The sequence below is a fragment of the Cryptomeria japonica genome, chromosome 1 (assembly GCF_030272615.1).
Source record: "Cryptomeria japonica chromosome 1, Sugi_1.0, whole genome shotgun sequence".
NCBI lineage: Eukaryota > Viridiplantae > Streptophyta > Pinopsida > Cupressales > Cupressaceae > Cryptomeria > Cryptomeria japonica.
Genome location: NC_081405.1, coordinates 699,728,088 through 699,735,021, shown reverse-complemented (window position 1 = coordinate 699,735,021; position 6,934 = coordinate 699,728,088).

Genomic DNA, 6,934 nt, shown 5'->3' with positions numbered 1-6,934 from the left:
GAAGAATGATACCCCAAATTCTTAAGGATATTTGGATTTAACATAGACCTTTTATAGACCTTTTTAGCCTAAAGAATAGGAGGCTTATAAGTTGAAACAATACCTTGTATTTCTTCTTCTGTGACTTGAGTATCTTGACATTCTTCGCCTGTAATATCTTCTTCAATAGGTTGAACATTAGGCAACCCAAAATATCCTTTTGCAGATGTTTGATTAATAACTTCCATGCCACCATCCAAAGTAGTCTTTTGAAACTGAACCATTTTTTATTTTTGTTATTAGAAACAGAATATTGAAGGTAGCCTTAAAAGGATTAACAAGATATAATTCTATCAATAATCATAAGATAAAATCAACCGACAATCTCACAAGAGATTTTCCCCACAAAACTAAGTTCTTGGCATATTCAATATTCTATTGACAGGTTTAGGGAATGACTCTGATACCACAAACATATTTTATATATTTTCAAGATAATGGCAAGTAGGGAAAATAGTGGTGGAGGCTGATGGATGAATGGCTACAACTTCTTTCATTACTAGAGCAACATATTGCAGGGTTTTCATTACATTTCTAAGGCATTTTTTTGATTTTCTATCTCGCACACAATGCAAGAGAAGAGCATATGATTGCTTAGTCACTCTAAGGCTTAGGATGTCAAATGACTCCTTCAAAGCCTTATTTATAGATCCTAAATGACCTATTGATCTAGTGACTCCAAATCTTACCTAGACTACTAGGTAAAACAGTGAATGTGAATGGAGTAGTATCGTACCATAGTGGCTGACATTGTCTATCCAATCATATATTATAACTTTAATTTAATTATTCACTATAGACATGTTATTCATCATTAGTTCTAGAAGATGAAGATTTTAGAATACCATAATTCTATTGGTTCCACCTAGACATTGTGCCTCTTCGTGTGTATCATAGTTTTGTAGTCAAGGTTAAATATAGGTGAGAGATGCAATCTTCTCAAGGAGAGAAAATTAATTTGGGTTGGTGAAAGAGGGAAAGCACTGCATCATTAAATTCTATGAAGGTAAATCCACTTTATTTGATTAGTACTTCAAAAGCCAATATATTAATAAATTCTATTGGGAAGTTTACTTTCCTTCTTTTAAGAGACAAGCAATATGAAAAGGAAGTTCCACAATGTATGTTTCTCCTATGTTGTACTCTAACAAAGAGGATAAGAGCATTTGGAAGACATATTGCAATAGAGATGGTTATTTGAGAATGTGTTTATTTTCACATATTGAAGAAGATAACCATTGAGGATATGCCTCTTCCTGCATGATATCATGAATCAAAGTTTCAAAATGTAAGGTATATTAAGAAGCTTTATTTGCAATTTAGGATTCAACAATGAAAAGTTACAGATGATTATGTGGGGAAACCAACATTCAAGTCAATACATCCTTTGTACGAAATGTTGATTATATTTTTTGGGTTATGTAATGTATCCAAGTAATTCCCATTGTCAAGATTTTAATCAAATCTAAAATCTCAAGCAACTTTTTGAAATTAACTTGGCCAAATAACAAAAAAAGAAATATTCAAGTTTCAAGAAATGGAATTTATGAACTTGCAAAATCAGTAGCAAATCTTCTTGAAATTGATATATGAAGCAAAGTGCAGATTTATTTTAGTAAAATATATGTTATTTTTCTATCATAAATTGCTGCAACAACAACATTAATTCTATTAAATCTACATGCCAAGATAGAGAGCCAATTTGTGGCCAAAACACACTGCTAATAGAACTTAAACACCAAGAAAATACTTTAAACTCCACAAATGTGTGTAAAATGATCAATAACAGTAAACTAAATGTTAATTGTAGAAAACAAATGAAGTAAAGGCTTCCATAAAGTTCTACAACAAATACTATGTTCAAATCTAAAATAACTTACTATAATAAAACTACAATATGAAGAGATTCTTAACTAATCATGACAATGATAATCTTTGAATGAGGTTATACTCTGATAATCCTTGACTCCTGTCTTTAGATATCCTAGTAATCCTTTGACTAATTCCTTATATCACCTTGGAAACTATGAACATCTTGTCCAAAAGTCTCCTTCACTAGTTCATCAATCACTAAATAACTACAAGCCAAAGCTCAAATTAAATAACCAAACTTTGAATGCCTTGCAAAATGCCAAATTTCTCAATATATGGAATTCAAATTCAAAATCAAATTGGGCACCCAAATCTTACTATTTTTCATGGAGAAAACTTGCATAAAATGATAATAATCATTTTATGGCAACTTCCATAAGGATCCATACTATAAAGGGTGAACAAATTAGGGTTTCACCCAATAATTTAGTAAAAACGCTAATTTTTGCTTAGGAACCATTACATTAGGGAAAGATGAAATTTGATAGATTTAAGCCAAAAAGACCAAGATTCTGATAAGAGTCCAGGGTTTCTCTAAAATTAATATGAACTTTTGGATTTGATTGTGTGAGCTTTTTTGCATCAACGTTTCAGATCACACTCTGTGATCCATCATTAGGATGAAAGGAAAGAGTCAGCACATGGAGAAAATGGATAATGTTGCAGACCTAGACACGATAAGAAGAGGTGGACAAAGAGAGGGTGAGGGTACCGGTTAGGACAAGTGGTAACATCAAATAGGGAAAATAATTGAATAAAAGTTATTAACCAAGACCAGAAGATGAAAATACCAAGATCACAACATTGAAAAGAAAGAAAAACAAAAAGTAATAAGGGAAAACAAAGACCACAATCCCAAAACAACAAAACCAAATTAACAATAAAAAAAAAGACCACCCAAAAAGAAGGGAAGTAGAGAACAAGAAAAAACACCAAAAAACCCAACAATAATTAAAACATCACAAAGAAGAAAAGACAACAAAAAACTAAGACCCAAATCCAACAAATAAAACTAAAGGAAGCAAAAATTATGAAAAAAATTATATATATATATATATATATATATATATATCTGTGTGTGTGTGTGTGTGTGCATACATACACACACAGTGTGTACATGCATATCTATATAAATGTATATATGTCTTAGTCTTTTGTTGTCTTTTGAAAATTGTTTAGATAAATCATTGTCAACACCAACAAGCTCATACATATCACCAGAATCATTACCATCAATATGAACATTATTTGCAAATTCATTTCTTCATCGAGATTAATAAAAATATGATCTCTAATATGAATAGAACATGAACCATCATCTTTCTTTAGCATTTTTAATCTTGGTGATTTAGGTTGAACTTCCTCCCTAGGGTTAGGCGAGGTGAAGGTTGGAAAATGGGACTAAGTCAAAATTTGTTGTCTTTAGGGAGGAAATAGGTTGAGAAGCAAGTTCATGAGCTTTAGCACGACGTCTCTATCAACGTTCTCTCACACAATAGTTTCTTTTAGTTTTAACTGAGGGTTGTGAAGGTTTAGGGTCAATGGACATATATTTCTTCTCTTCCTTTAAAGAAGGAGGTATAGGAGAAGGTCTACTAGGTTGAAAAATAGGAGATGTTAGGTGCTTCCCTTTATAAGATTTAGGAGGCGGAACTACGATATATATAGGAGGAATATAAGGTGTAGGAAGGATACTAGGTCTATTGTGAGGAGGATGAATAGGTCTAGGATCTCTAGGCTTACTCAAAGATAATATTATCTCATTCTTCCACTTTTGATAAGAGAGAAAAAGAGCATCCCTTCAAGGCTTAAGCGGTTCAAACCATTTAGGCCAAAAGTAATCAAGGTTGACATCTCCACATCTCACCGTGGGTTGATACATACTGATGTCATGGAAATGGGGACAAGGCAACAACAAAGTTCAATGTTAATAAGTTAGTTTCAACCATAAAAACAAAACAAAGAACTAAAAACCATTCCAAACATATCAAGAGAGATTTCAAAAAGCATGAAAGAAGTTTAACAAAATAAAAGAAAGGAGAAGAGCCTCCCTAAGATGCTTCCATGATGCCTTTTGATGCTCCTCCCTTGTTCCTCTCCTCTCCAAGTCCCAAATGAGTGTAGCTCTCAGCTTTTAGCACTAGCCATGGATGCCATATGGAGATTCAAGATGGTTGAATATGATAAGCAAATGCTATGCAAGTGTAGATAGTGATGCTATGAGAAAGCTCTATGCTAATGCCAGTATAACAACAATACTCTAAAATGCTTCCCCTTTTGCTTGAGGAGAAGGGTTCTATTTATAGAAGAAATGGAGAAATGAAGGGTTAAGATTGAGCAATCTTAACAAGGGTTAGGATTGAAAGTTGGGGATCCATGTGCACAATTGGCACCAATAAAATGGTGACAAGTGTCAACATAGGATTGGGTTGAGAGAAGAGGTTGGAGGCATTAAAGGCCTGAGAAGACCTCATGGTTATCTAGAGGCTAAGGGTCAAGTCCAAATTAAGATTATCCACTGGATTAAGAGTTAATCCAAGGATAAACCTTTGTGCAAATGTTTAAGAGATAATCATGGTCAAAGCATTAATGGCCTGATGAGACCTTTGGGTTGGGTAGAGGTTGAGTCAAAACAAATGTTTTAACCATGTGGGAGGGTTTGAGGTAACCATTAATGGTTATTGGAGACTTTGGGGATTAAGTGGTTGAAGGTTGAAAGCTTTCAAAGGTTATCCAAGACTTTGAGGGTTAATTTGTTGAACACACAAAGCATTAATTGCTTTTCAAAGACTTTGGAGTCTTTGAGAAGTGACTCCAATTTGCTTAGGAATGTGACAATATTTAGGGGATGGATTAGGCTAATTAGGAAGGGTTTAGAAGAATTTAGAAGGGGTTTAGGCATACAAGTGGATTTTGTAGGAAAATGCAAGTGGGAGAAATTTTGGTATTTTCAATTAAAATAAAATCATTTATTTCAATTAAATGGTGTAAGTTGCATTTGGATAAATATTTAAATAAATATTAATTTATTTAAATGAGAAAAAGAAGATAAAGCATTAAAATGCTTGAAGACTTTGAGGGAAACCATTAAAGGCTTGAAGACTTTAAGGAAAACCATTAAAGTCTTAAGAAGACTGTAGAAGGAAGCCATCAAGTTTGAAGACTTTAAAGCCATCAAGTTTGAATACTTTAAGGGAAACCATTAAAGGTTTCAAGTGGGTGAGGATAAAGAGGATTTTAAATAAATAATTTATTTAAAATAGTTGTGCAACTTGCTTTTGTAGGAAAATACAAGTGGGTGGAGGATAAAGGTGATTTAAATAAATTATTTATTTAAAATAATTGTGCAACTTGCTTTTGTAGGAAAATACAAGTGGGTGGAGGATAAAGGTGATTTAAATAAATTATTTGTTTAAAATAATTGTGCAACTTGCATTTGTAGGAAAATGCAAGTGGGTGGAGGATAAAGGTGATTTAAATAAATGTTAATTTATTTAAATGTGAGAGGTGGGATTTTGGGGGATTTAAATAAATATTAATTTATTTAAATGTGAGAGAATATTTAATTAAATAAATATGATTTATTTATTTAATTAATGGTCTGAATTTGGTTAAGTGAATTAAATCAAATAAATTGAATAATTTATTTAATTAATAGGAGAAGAGGGTTAAGATGAATTAATTAAATATTAATTTAATTAATTATTAATTGATGGTTAAATAATCAAATAAATACTAAGTATTCATTTAATTAAGTGGACAGATTTATGTGACTACATTTGCCCCTCTTTGAGATGGTGCGGTTTATCGCGTTGTTTCAAAGAAAGAAAAATAGGTGTGAAGAAATGCCCCATAAAATGTAATTTTAATGGGTGGTATGTCCCCTCGAGAGATGGGCCGAATTTTTTTTTTTTTTGAAAAATCGGGCGATCTCTCGAAAAAGAATGAAAAGTGGAGGGGATGTAGAATAGAAGAAATTAGAACTAAATGATGAAAGAATGAGAGAAAATGGAGTGAATATGAAGAAACAACAGGCCAGCGAGTACCCTGAGGTCATGCAAGAGATACATAGCAGATGTAGTGTGGGGTTTTGATTGATGCTATACAATTGATCAAAATTGGTTGGACAATCTGGTGCAATCGGTTGAATTGCCCCGGTCAAGTCAAAGCATGACAGTTGATGTCAGTTGGTCGCTTGAACATGATAAAGTCTGAGTAAGTGAATCAAAGTGACCTATTGGTGACTTAGACAATTGATGTAATTGTCCGATGAAGTCAAGGTATATGAAGCAAAATACTCGTTGAGACGTAGACAATTGATGTAATTGTCTGTTGGATTGTGTTTGATTGGTTGATCAATTGATAGTGTGTGCATGTGATGGATGGTTGTGGGGAATCATGGCAGCCCCGTTGAGACTAGGTCATTATGATAAATGCCTGATGTAGTCTAGGATTGCTATAATCGATTACCTGTTGAGACCCGAAGATACTTGATCAGAGTATCTGTTGATAGTCTAAGTGTGCGTGAGTTGATGTATCTGTGTAGACAAAGTAACTGGCTTAATTTTTTTGGATGAGTGAGGATGGGAAGCGATGAAGGGATTAGGATGATGTTGATGATCAAGATAGGGAGGGTGAGGGGGGATTTGATGTTAGATAGAAGATATGGAGGACTAGGACCGAGTCCTATGGAAGAAGATGAGTAAAATAGAGTATGCATTATTATGACTATGTATGCATGATATGCAACTATTATGAATGTATGGATGGGTGGAATGCAACGGAATGCAATATATATAGATGAGATGGAATGACGATCCATGGTGCTTTATTTTTCATCATTGAGCTTTAAAATGTTGTAAGAAAATACAAGCAACTTGACATAAAGATTCAAGATGACCAGAGTATTTCTTACATGGATTTGATATAGCAAGTTAATACAAGCAACTTGATATAATGGATCAAGTTGACCTGAGTATTGCTTGCGGAACAGACAAGGATTATCTCCTTTCATGCATGACTT